Source organism: Mustela putorius, unplaced genomic scaffold, assembly GCF_011764305.1.
Source record: "Mustela putorius furo isolate JIRA1106 unplaced genomic scaffold, ASM1176430v1.1 tig00000874_pilon_pilon_pilon, whole genome shotgun sequence".
Lineage (NCBI taxonomy): Eukaryota > Metazoa > Chordata > Mammalia > Carnivora > Mustelidae > Mustela > Mustela putorius.
The window spans coordinates 3,192,269-3,204,914 of record NW_025421505.1 but is presented as its reverse complement, the minus strand read 5'-3'; the positions used below and the strand labels follow the sequence as shown (position 1 = coordinate 3,204,914).

Sequence of the window (12,646 nt, the reverse complement as noted above, 5' to 3'; positions counted from 1 at the left end):
GTGACAGTATGGTAATATGACTCTGGTAAATAGCTATGAAACTCTATTCATAGTGCTATACTTCAATAGAAGAATGAGACTGTTTTCCGTGAAGAGAAGACAGGCGTTAGTAACCATCTGTGCATGTAAGTTACCCGTACCTTACATGTAAGCTGCACCATTAATAATAAACTGTAATGAGATTGTAAGACATTTCTCCATGGATCATTAAGGCAGTGTTCCAAGTTGGGTCACGATGCTGTGGCAGATTGCAAAAATGGCCATGACGTCTTCCCGTCCCTGCACCCACGCCCTAGAAGGGTGATCTGGCCCAGCAAGGGGTGGGCCTGTTTCCACATCCTTTAAGGGTGGGCTTGACAATTTGACTAGCTTTGCCCAAAGCTGTGCTAACCCATCAGACCCTGCAGAGACTTGGAAAGTGCCTGTGTGTGAGGTCCTGACCTCTTGCCCTTCTTGCAAACTTGAGACCACAAGCGGAACCAAAAGAGTTACTGATTTAAGCAACAAAGGTTTCAGATGGTTTGTCAGGCTGCTTGAACTCACCAACGTGACTCTTCTCAAACATGGTTTACAAAGCAATCATTTCCACGTTCAGAAGCAGATCAGGGTGAACTGACGCTGTTTTGATTCAGTCTTGCCCAGTCATTCTTCCTTTGAAAACCGAAACCTCAATACTGAGTATCTGGGGGAGGGTGTTAAATGCCAGTCCTTTTGTGTTCAGTAGGGAGATGTACCAAAACCGACCTGACAGTGTCCCCCTCAATGATTTGTAGATTTTTTCTCCCTCTACTGGGAAATCTTCACCCTGGGCTACAGCTCCCCTGTTGCTTTGAAATAAGACCATACCGCAAACACCACGATGTCTATCATTACTGGTGGTTTGCAGTGAGATGTTGGTCCTTGGTTATGGCTTGGAAGCAGTGCCGTGCGTGTGCTCCTCTTTAGTGAGGGTGAGATACGATAATACGTGTTTCCCATCACAAGGAATCCCATGGAGAATTATGACAGCAGGTCTTTTAGAAGTGTAAATATTCACCACTTACTGGGTTTCCTTGAAGAGTTTGAATAAGTGCTTTGTCATTTTTTTAAAAAGCCAACTAACATCCATGGGCAGACTCCCCGAAAGGCAGCCTTAAAAAAAAAAAAAAAAAGCTTTAATGAAATATAGTTTACCTACCATAAAGATCACACATTTAAAATGCACGTTTTCAGTGAGTTTTGGTGCAACCGTTACCACGGTTTAATCTTCGAGCACTTCCATGACCCCCACCCACGAGCTGTTCTTCCCTGCCCATCCATTCCTACGTACCTGCTAACCTGCTCTGTATCTCTGTGGGTTTGCCTAGAAGAGGACATTTCATGTACTCAGAATCCTAGCACATGTGGTCTTTTGTGACTGCTTTCATTTAGTAGAATGCTTCCTAAGGTTTATCTATGATGTCCCACATCTACGCGTTGCGTTCTTTTACTGCTGAGTTAAAGGCCGTCTTCTTCTGTCTGCATTTTGTGTATCCATTCATCATTTGTTGGAAACTGGGATTGTTCCTACTTTCTGGCTATTATGAATAATGCTGCTATGAAAAAGCATGTAGTTTATTTTATATGGACATATGCTTTTATTACTCTTGGGTGCATGCCGAGGAGTGGAGTTAGTTAGCCGTATGGCAATTTTATGTTTAACCATTTGAGGAACTGCTAGACTGCTTCAAAAGTGGCTGCACCATTTTATTTCCACAAGCAATGTATGAGCGTTCTGATGTCTCTGAATTCTCACTAATGCTTGTTATAATCGGTCTTCTGATTATAATTATCCTAGTGGGTGTGAAGTAACAGCTTATTATGATTTTAACTTGCATTTCTCTGATGATTGAGCATCTCTCCGTGTATTTGTGTATCTTTTTTTTTTTTGAGAAATACCTATTTAGATAATTTATCCATTTTTAAATTGGGTTGTCTTTTTGTTGTTGAGCTGCAGTAGTTCTTAACATACTCAGGATACAAGTTCCTTATTAGAGAAATGATTTGCAAAAAATTTTTCTCATGGTGTGGGTTATTTTTCTCCTTTTTTATAGTGACCTTTGAAACATAAAAGTTTTTAATTTGATGAAGTCAAATAATTTCTTTCATTGTTTGTGCTTTTGGTGCCACATCTATGAAACCATTGCCTAACTCAAGGTCACAAAGATTTACTTATGTTATTTTACTCCTATGAGTTTTATAGTATTAGCTCTTATATTTACATGTGTGATCCATTTTGAGCTAATTTTTCTGTCTGGTGTGAGGTAGGAGTCCACCTTCATTCCTTTGCATGTGGCTATCCCGTTGTCCCAACACATTTCCTGAGTAGATTCTCTCCACATTGATTAATCTTGACACCCTGTTGAATTAAAGCAGCCTTTTGTTTATCAGCACCAGTCGGATTCTAGAATTTGAGTTTTTGTCTATTTATTGGCTTTCTGTGTTATAGAGAAATATTCCACTTTTGAAAGACCAAAAGCACACACAAAGATACACATAAACACAGACATTCAGAGACTTACACACAACTCACTTGCACGCACAGTCTCTGCTTTACCAAGGACCCATTTGTACCCTTTAACACATAGAGTAATAATATTAGAAGAAGACAGTAGGTTGATGCCTTGATTCATCTATGACTGCAGCATTAAGTTATAGTAGCTCCTCTGCCATATGCCAATAGCTAAATAGTTTATGACAAACTGTTTATACCATTTCACTTTTTGGTAGATAAGTATGTCATCCTTGGCTTCCTGAAATGTTGCAGTATCCGAGCTGTGCACAGAATTAGGAAGGTTTATGGAATGATGCATCAGTTTTATGCAGAGTAGTTACCAGGGGATTAGAGAAGGAAAAGGAAACCACGTACAGTCTTTAAATATTTTATTACAAGGAGGATTGGGTGGCAAATTGTTTCTCAAAATGAGGAGCATGGAATGGTAGGATCATTAATCAAGGAGTGTCTCTAGAAGTCAGCTTGTTTCCTAGGCCCAGGAGGCATAAAGTAGTTACATAGTTTAATTTTCCAGCTGTAGGCAGGCTACCTAATTATTCACCTGTTCAGTGAAGACATACTGAGCACAGTATATGCTAGGCACTGTGCTAGGCACTGTGCTAGGCGCTGGGGGTATCCATGATGGTTTTCAGTACTTTCTTATGAGACTTCATTACAAATATAAATGTAATATGAAAATAGGATAAGTGCTGTACAGGAGGCAATATCATGGACACTAAACGTGGATCAAGGTTCCTGGGTTTGAATGCCAGTTTTGTGTGGTTCCTGAAGGGTCATGTCTCAGTTTTCTATATAAAGATGGGAATAATCACAATATATATGTTTTAGAGTTCTTATGTGGATTTAATATGATAATGTAATCCATGCTTAGAACCTGGGTCATAGTCAATATTCATTCAATCAGTAAGTAAGCTTACATGATACTGGATATTCTGTAATTCTGTATATTTAAAATGGATTTTTTTTTTTTCTAGAAAGGGATGAATTGGATTCTTTCTCTTTCAGTTTCAATTATAAAAGCAATAAGTTTCATGGTAAAAGATTACATAATGGTGAAATGTTAGATTACAAAGCAAAGGCCCTTTTATTTATTTTTAAGATTTTATTTGAGAGACAGTGCACTAGTGTGCAAGGGGGCGGGGAAGGGGACGAGCAGAAGGGAAGAGAGAGGGACAAGCAGACTCAGATGTGGGACTCAGAGGTGGCCTGATGTGGGACTCAGAGGACCTTGAGATAATGACCTGAGCCTAAACCAAGAGTCTGAGGCGTAACTGTCTGAGCCACCCAGGTGCCCTCTTTTTTTTCTTTTTTACTCCCTTCAGTACCAATTCTCTAGAGGCAGCCAAACTCAAGTTTGTTATCCCTCCAGATACATGCTGTGCATCTAACAATGTTTATACATAGACTGTGAGGTTTGTTTTAACATGGTGGGGTCATGGTACATATATTACACTTCTAGAGTGTTTTTAAAAAAATTAATACCACGACCTGATTTTTTTTCTATATCTGTCTACATAAATACATGTTCGCTTCTTTCTTTTCTTTCTTTTTTTTTTTTTTTTAAGATTTTATTTATTTATTTGACAGAGATCACAACTAGGCAGAGAAAGAGGAGGAAGCAGGCTCCCTGCCAAGCAGAGAATCCGATGCGGGACTCCATCCCAGGACCCTGGGATCATGACCTGAGCCGAAGGCAGAGGCTTTAATCCACTGAGCCACCTAGGCGCCCCTGCTTCTTTCTTTTTATTGGCCTAGTCTTTCATTGTGGGTGTATCATCCTACCTAGGACCCTACTGTAGAAATCTATATACATCGGTGATGATGTTCGTGATAACCCAATTTAACTTGTACAGACATCATTTTCCCATTTCTCAGTTGCCAAATTTTCTGCTGCTGCCCTTCTTCCCAAGTGCAAATGGTCTTCCTCTTAACTTTTGTGTACTGCTGATACCACCTGGGACCCTCCCCCACCACACACACACACTGAATGCCAAACCCATCTTGGAAGGATCTCAAAATCTGAATTTTCAGCAAACCAAAAGTTAAGTGTCAAATCTAGAATCTACATAAGCAACATGTTAACAAAGACAACAAAAAACGCACAGCAGAAATACTTTCTCTGTAGAAATATTATCTCTGTAGATAGCTGCAAATCTTTTGTGTTCAGCCCTGCTCTTTGCTGAAAGGGCAAACTTTTTTCTTAAAATTATGGTTCATCTAAGGACATTTTACTGTTAATCAGGAGAAGATCATTATATTCTAAAAGATTTTAGATGGCCTTGTTCAATTGCTCCTTAATTATCTTAGTAAGAGGTTGCGTAGAGGAGCAGCTTGGTAAAAAGCGTGTATAAATTCTGTAGGCTGGCCCAGCAGTCATATTTCTGATTTGATAACTGTGTATCTTTGTTGTTCATTTGGAAATTAATGTCACTATTATATTAATGTGACTTTCTAATGCCTTTTTAAAAAATATCATAGGTAGTGATTTGGAAGTGCAAAAAGCTGTTTCTTTACACGAAAATCCTGAAGGGCCTTCACATTGATTTTTCTCTGGTCTGTGTCTCCTTGCTTCACAGAGGACGACGCTGTGGGTTTAACTAAGTGGACGTCACTCGCAGCCCATCCAGACCTGCCTGGTGAGTATTCTGCCCACCGCGGTAGAGTTTCTAGTTGTGGCATTCTAGAACTTTCTACACAGTGAATTTCCCCTTGATTTATACTGAAGTACTGAAATGCCTCTCAAAACTGATTCACAGACACTTTCCTTCATGCAGTGGAGCATTAATGCCCCAGCACTTTCCAGATTCTAGCTCATTCATTCCACTTCATTCTTTACTAGATTTTCTACTTGCTGTCTGTGGTAATATGGCCTGCATTTAGTGAGCAGTCTGGTATTATTTAAGTAACTATCCTTTGCAGTTCTTTCTGAGGAGAAATGCATGACTTGCGTTCAGTCCTATGTAGGTGTTGTTTCAGAAGATTCCCACAGATGTGCAAAAAAAAATCACAATTGCGCTTACGGTCAGACACTGTCCGTTTTGTGGGAAACTATCTGTGGAGATGATATAAATAAATTCTCTCCCAGTGCCCCTCTAGAGTTCCATTTTACAAATCTTTAAAGAAATTCTGAAATGGGAACCAGAAGTATCTTTATATGGCCAATTCTTTTTATTTACAAACTATAACTTGCCAGTGCTTCATTCTAGAGCTGGGATCCTGGTGAATATGAGAGATTGTTCTTTCCTGACCCCTTAATCAGATTCCTGTTTCCTAATTGCTGTCCAAGGGCAACACTTGGACTCTATATTGTTTCTTACTCCAACAGACAAGAAGTCATTTTATAGTGAACACCTGAAAAAGAAAACCAACTTTATTCTTTATCTTGGTACGTGAACTTCAGGTTCCAGGCATTTGAAGTTAGTGTTACTTTTTCCCCTCCACACTGCAAGTTCTGTCACACACTCCTTCCAGCGGGGTCTGTAGCTGATTTTCTTCCAGCCTTTCTGGGAGGGGAGAGAAGAATCACACTTCTCTAAGAGATCGGCTATTTAATGCTGACATGAGGATATCAGGAAAGTAGATTTATTATTGAATGTCCCTACCTATTTTTAGTCAAGGCACTGTTATTTACTGTTTCACGATGACTCATAAACCATATCCTAGCAGGCAAACCAGTGCTGGGGTAGGGGGTTGCTACATAATTCTCCAGAGACTTTAAATCAGTGTAGACATGACATCTGCTTTTTAGCCTTTATTGCATTTTTCTGGACTGCTCACTGTCTCTGCATAATAGTTGTTATCCTTAAGAAATAGATCATTTTCATCAGCTGATTATACATGAAGAATTATGTGCTTAGCAAAAATAAGCACTTGATAAAAAAGTTTTAAAAAGACAGAAGTTTTTTGTGAAATATTCTAAGTTCCAAGAAGAAGCTTCTCTATATGAAGTGCTGTAAATGCCATGTGCTTTATTTTACAAAGGCTCTGAATGGTTTGGGGGCCTAAGACAGCTAACCTAGTATGTGGGCTCCTTTTCTTTTCCCACCTTAAAATAGGATCGGATTGGAATCGGGGCCCCACATGTCACCAGGAGGTGGTCGTCCTTACCTTAGTCTTGCCCTCCTCCCAAAGAAAGAATTTCTTCTTTTACTTCCCTCTGTCCTTTATTTAAAAATTCTGCAAGTTCAACTCTAGGAACATTTGATTGTTGGGTATCTTGTATTAAGAGACAGGTTTTTCTTGGCATTGAATTGAAATCGTATTCTTTTATAATCTCTTCCCATGTTCAGAATTGGGAACTTCTAGAGCTGGGAGCTGGAACTCTTCTGGTTTTATCTTGAACACCTGCTTTATTTCTCCCTGATTCCCATCATCAGTACCTCTGTGCATTACTTCAAAACATTAGTTTTAGGCCTGCTGTGTGCACAGTAGGCATTCAGAATGTGTTTTAATTCCTGTAATGGCACAAGGTGAATATATTCTTATTTATGTCTCATTCAGCTTGGCTTTTTATCAGTATTAGGCATCTGCTCCTAAAATAGAAAATATTTATATTTAGACCAAAAGGACTACTCTTGGATTAATTACCCTCACCTTTATAATTCTAGCTTCAGGGTGTCTTTTGGTGAAGAGGAATCTGTATGTGTAGTCAAACCAAAGGTGGTCTTCAGATTTCATGGAAAGAAAGAGAACAACCTGTGATTCCTTCTTTCCTGCGGTATTGCAGTTTGGAAGATTTACTTAAATTTAGGGATGCTTGCTTTCTGAATGATTTTAAATTGTTTGTAGTAAATATTGATTATGCGCAGAATTTATAACATCAGGTAGGGAGCTTACTAAACTTTAATGTTGAATTCTCTTTTCTTTTTACCTCTACTCTGGAGCCTTACATGCTGTTCTAATTTCTCTCACACCTGGAGATATAGACATAGATATATAGTGATGTGTGTGTGTGTGTATGTGAAGCCAGCTATTAGCATCTTTTTTTAGACCTAAGACCTGTGTTCTAGCATTGCTGCAATGCTCTTTAGTAAAAAAGATGATTCTTATTAAGATGTAGATAGTGCAGTTATTTTAAACTCCTAAGTATTATATATAGATGCCCTTGTTCCTGGTACAACAGGAATCTGGTTTCATGTTTTCTTACAGCGCATTCATGCATGACAAGAGTCTTGAGCTGAGCTCTCTAGAAACCAGACTCGAGATGAGGGATTTTTGTGCAAGTGTCTTATTAAGGCAGTGCTCCCAGGAGAAACAAATGAGTTGGAGAGAGAGGGAAGAAGCAAGCAGGGAAATACTTCAAGCAGAGTCCCTGCGTCAGCCTTGATCCTGGAGGAAAGCTCTGGAACATGATGGCTCCTGAAAACCTCTTCCTTTTGCCTCAGGGTGGGGGGCTGGTGTTTTCTATCCCTGCCTCAGCCTTCAGCAGTGGACTAGTGGGAGAGGGGTTGTGAACTTGGGAGCATTTTGGTTCTTTGCACCTGCGGGCGAAGCAGCTCCAATAGTTAAGGGACATTCCTCTGAAGAAATAGGCAAGTGCCATTCCTTAGAAGCAAAACACATATAAGCCGTGAGATGGGCACACAGGACAGTGGAAAGGGACCCAGTGGTATCTGGCCGGGACCCTGGATTGTCTGCTTTCCCTAGCAGCATGCCAGGTTATTCCCTCACCCCTGCACACCCATTTTTTCATCCCTGAGGCTTTTAGCCATTTCCTGGGACAAGTCTTCTGCACTCTCAGGAGCACTTTAAATGCACTTTCTTCCCTAGAGAAGGTAGTAAGCTACTGCTTCAAATATCCAAGTCCTAAAGAGATCGCAGTGTGGAGATACCAGTGAATTAGTCGTTGTCAGTGAATAAAATGTCTATATATATTAGAGTTAAAAAAAATAAAGTCTGAGACTTCAAAGGCTTTCCTGAGATGAGCATCATCTTGAATAATGATTTTAGTGCCCTAAGAAAAGGAGGCAAGGATATTGTGTGATTGTATGATTGGCAGTTACTCCGCTAGTGGCATTTTTGAGCATACATACTAAATGTTATTTTTCTTTCTCTTTTAACCTTCCTTTTTATGCCCTAATATTTGACCTTTGCCTTTAAGAGTATTTTCTCCCACAAACTTTTTAGGGAGATATAGATGGTGTTTCCTTGGCCACCTTCAATTCAGTAGAGCACAAAAGTTCAATCCAGTGGAAATTTCAGGTGAGCCCCATATGAAATTCCAGTTTTTCCTATAGCCTCATTAAAAAAGTAAAAAAAGAATTGGTTGTTATAGCAGCCTGAGCTGGAGGCTGGGAAGTCCAAGATCACAGCTGAAACTAATTTTAATAATCTCTTTAGCCTAGCACATCCTAATTATTATTTGAACATTTAATTAATAAAAACATTATTAATGAGATTTTTACGTATCTTTCATCTGGTGAATATCTTATACTTAAATCTCAGTTTAGACCCGCTATATTTCATGTCCTCAGAAGCCACATTTGGCTAATGGCAATGTGCAACTTCAGAATGTGAGAGAAAAACCTGGGTAAGAGGCTTCCTTCCTCTGAGATAAGACTTTGTTAGCACGCCTGAATCTCTCAGCTTGTTAACTTTTCATTAAAAACAGGAGGCAGCACTGTTTTCCAAAGAAAGTGAACTGATGTGTCTTGGAGGAACCTGTGCTATTTGCGTTTGTTAACTTAATGCGCTATAGTCACAGATTATGACTACACTGATTAGGTTTGGGAGTGCCTGGGTGGCTCAGTGGGTTAAGCATCAGACTCTTGATTTCGGCTTGGGGCATGATCTCAGGATGGTGAGATCTCTCTCCTCAATCTCTTTCTGTCTCTAAAATAAGTAAAATGATTGGGTTTGGCTGCTGAGATGTCACTGCTAACCTTCAAAAGTGCAGAATCCTAGGGTCACTTTTTGGGGGAAAATGGATCCTGAATGAAGGTTAGTATACAGAAAGATTGGCAAGAGGAAGAGGAGAGCAATGGAGGTAATGGAAAAGTGGGTGTGTTTATGAATATAATGTGTGTTGGAAGGTTCTAAAAAAAAGTTGGGGTACTTGTGTGTAAACTGACGAGGCCATTCCTTCCTGGGCATGCTGCTGCCCAGCGGCTCCCTCTCCTTCCCTTTCCTGGTCAGTTGGACTGGGCCAGAGTTAGGAAAAATCTAAAGTCTTCTGCTTGGTCAATGAATGGTCAGCCCTGACCTTCCATTCATTTTTCATTACCTTCACTTAGTCTTTACTGACAGAGGCATTCCAAGCGGTGGGCATACCCCAGCCCCAAATGTTTCCTGCCCTTTTCTGATTTGTGGGGGAATTAAAAAAAGAGAGAAAAGAGCAAAAACAAAGGAAAGGAAGAATTTTCTAACCCTTTACTTCTCTTACCAAGAAGGCACACCTTTTCTACCCATGGGTGTCCTCCTCAGGAGAGAGAATTCTCCACCCTGGCCAATAACAGGGTTTTTCTCACCATCTTTCTATTTCTGGGATGGCTATCTGTTGCCTGTTTCTTGGGTGTTCATGGCCAACTGGGCTTCTTTTCACAAGGTGATTGGAAGGAGGGAAGTTGGGTGTGGGGCCAGCACCATGACTTTGGGAAGATAACTTACCCAACAGTTGTGGAGGTCAGCATTCTGTACTTCCTGGTGCTCCCTGGGTTCCGCAGGAAGATCTCTATCCCTTGTTACAATCTCAAATTTATCTCAGCTTGGACCCTGAAACTAGGTACAATGAAATTTGACTTCCTTTCCCTCCTTCCTCTTGTGAAGTCACAACCTTCAACTAGAAAAGATTAAAATGCCAGCAGCAAGAGTTTAGAGGCGAAGTGTATTGAATTCTGCAACTTACTGTGAAATACATCTTTTAAAAAGCTGGATGGATAAAAAGCCAGCTATTCGGAAAAGCTAGGTGGTGGGAATACATTTGTTCACTGTAAAAAAAAAAAACAAACAGCTCACATTTGATCTTTATTTTTAAAATCTTAGAGTCAACTATACTTTAGTAGAAATATGGTAGAGAAGAAAAGTATTAACCATAAAATTATAGTGGGGTACATTTGACAAAAAAGGTCAGTTTTCTACTCTAGTAACTACTTAAGGTTTGTCCTGTTCTTCAAACCCTCCAAAGAAGTTAGTTGCAGGCATCTAAAAGTTTGTGGTATTAGCCAAGTTGTTTGTTCCAGGTCATTTCGTAAAAGACTGGAAGAAACTAGAAAATGCCTCACAGTCCTGGATAGAAAATTTTAGCTTTTTGCCTATTTCTCAGTCTCTTTGGGCTTTTCACACGTAGCTTGTGAGATGCTACCCTTGAAGTCATTATGCTAATACAGTTGCTTCTGTGTGTCATTTCCCAGGGGCCCCTGTGTGGGCACCACACCAAGGACTTCTCCCCTCACTGTTCCAGACTCCCCATTTGAGTTGAGTGTCAGAGTCTTTTCCAGGCCTAAAATACAGACTCCCCACTGCCAAATGGGATTATTCGCTTTGTTGGGTCTGTTTCTATAAAAGAGAGGAGAAAAACAAAAACAAAAATAAAACAAAAAAAAACCCCTGGCTCTGTTCTTTGTAAATTTTGTGTGCTATAAAAACAAAATGGCGAAAGCCCAGTGGAAATGGTCGCATTTGAAAAGTCCTTACCTACTTTTCCGAAATGAAAAGAGGAGCAGGCAGCCTGGCAGCTGTCCTCAGGTGGGAAAGGGCAACCGACGGAGGCCTCGGGACTAAAATAAACCCTCCCGGGAGAGGAACCAGCCTGGGACCTTGGGCTGTCGCCACCTCCCTGATCAGCTGCCGCCTTTCTTGCCATATTTTGAGGCCCCTGGGGGGAATCCGTGTCACAAAGGCAGGAGGGAGGGCAGTTTGAGTTTCCCGTCTGTGTAGCCAGAGGACGGACAGTCTCACCGGGAGCCTTCTGGTTGCTGGGAGAAGGCAGTGTTCCGAAGAAAAAGAAAATATGCAACAAGAAGCTCATGTGATGATCATGTTTTTTATACTTCTTAAGTAATAATTACAGCGGTCTTGAATTTGGGGAGGTGCAGTATATCCTCTCACCAGAGATCTGTCACAGGGTCTCCGTGGATCTGATAGGAAATAGAAGTCAACCCCAAGTCCCCTAGCAATTAGAGGTTTCCTTTCAAACTGGATGGTGCTCCTGGGGACTTCTCTAATTTCTCACCTGGCTAGGGTGCCTTACAGGTGTGGGGGTCAGAATGGGAGCTCGGGAGCCCGGGGCCTTAGTTTCCCCATCTGGAAAATGCGCGAGATGGTTCTGTAAGCTGTTCCTGAGAACAAGGCGGTGCATACATGGGACCCGTCTTACTATACCCGCTACGTTCCTTCTTGTTTTCCTTTCCCGTGAATGTTGCTGAGGCTCCAGACTAATTGCTACGTAACCAACTGGCCACCTTCTGCTCCTCTGTAGCCCAATGCTCTTTCTTCTGTAAAAAAGTGAAGGCATAAACGGTCTGTAAAGGACCAGCCTGGAAGAACTCCAGGGACCATGTTGTCCCCACGTGAAGGACCTTCTCCTGCCCCCTGGGACTCTACAAAGTGACGTTTCTGTGGATTCCAGACTGTGTACAGATACGCTGCGCTTCGGTTAGGAAGACCATCTCTGTGCATTGACCGTTTTCTTTTCATGGTGTTATGGTATTTCAGCTTCTTCCCTCCACCCACGTTTCCCGGCACCACTGCCTCAGCTGCTGCTCATTTCTGCCATCCTCCGGGGCTTCAGTCTTAACGACCAGAGCTGCCTTGCCTGCCTCGTCTTGTCTTCTTTTGGCTTGCTTTCTTTAATTGAAATGAAATTTTCATAAACCAAAGTAAGCATTTTATTTTTTGTTTGTTTTTTTATGGTTTTAATTAATTTTTGGAGTGGGGAGAGGGAGAGTAAGAATCCTAGAGCAGGTTCCTCACTCAGCACGGAATGAAATGTGGGGCTTGACCTCACAATACTGAGATCATGACCTGAGCTGAAATTAAGAGTCGGACGGTTAACTGACTGGGCTATCCCGGTTCCCTACAACTGTTTTTTTTATTTATTTATTTATGTTGAAGATTTTATTTATTTATTTGACAGAGATCACAAGTAGGCAGAGAGGCAGGCAGAGAGAGAGGGGG

At 40.9% G+C, this 12,646-nt stretch overlaps 1 protein-coding gene across 7 annotated transcripts in view; it reads left to right on the top strand.

Annotated features, from left to right (window-relative positions):
* The window catches only part of PLCB4 (phospholipase C beta 4), a 412,481-nt gene that overhangs the window by 160,900 nt on the left and 238,935 nt on the right, over positions 1–12,646 (top strand). For all 7 annotated transcript variants that reach the window (XM_045086008.1, XM_045086009.1, XM_045086005.1 and 4 more), the window contains one exon: positions 5,110–5,169. The gene's annotated coding sequence lies outside the window, so the exon portion shown is untranslated. The remainder of the gene's footprint in view (positions 1–5,109; positions 5,170–12,646) is intronic.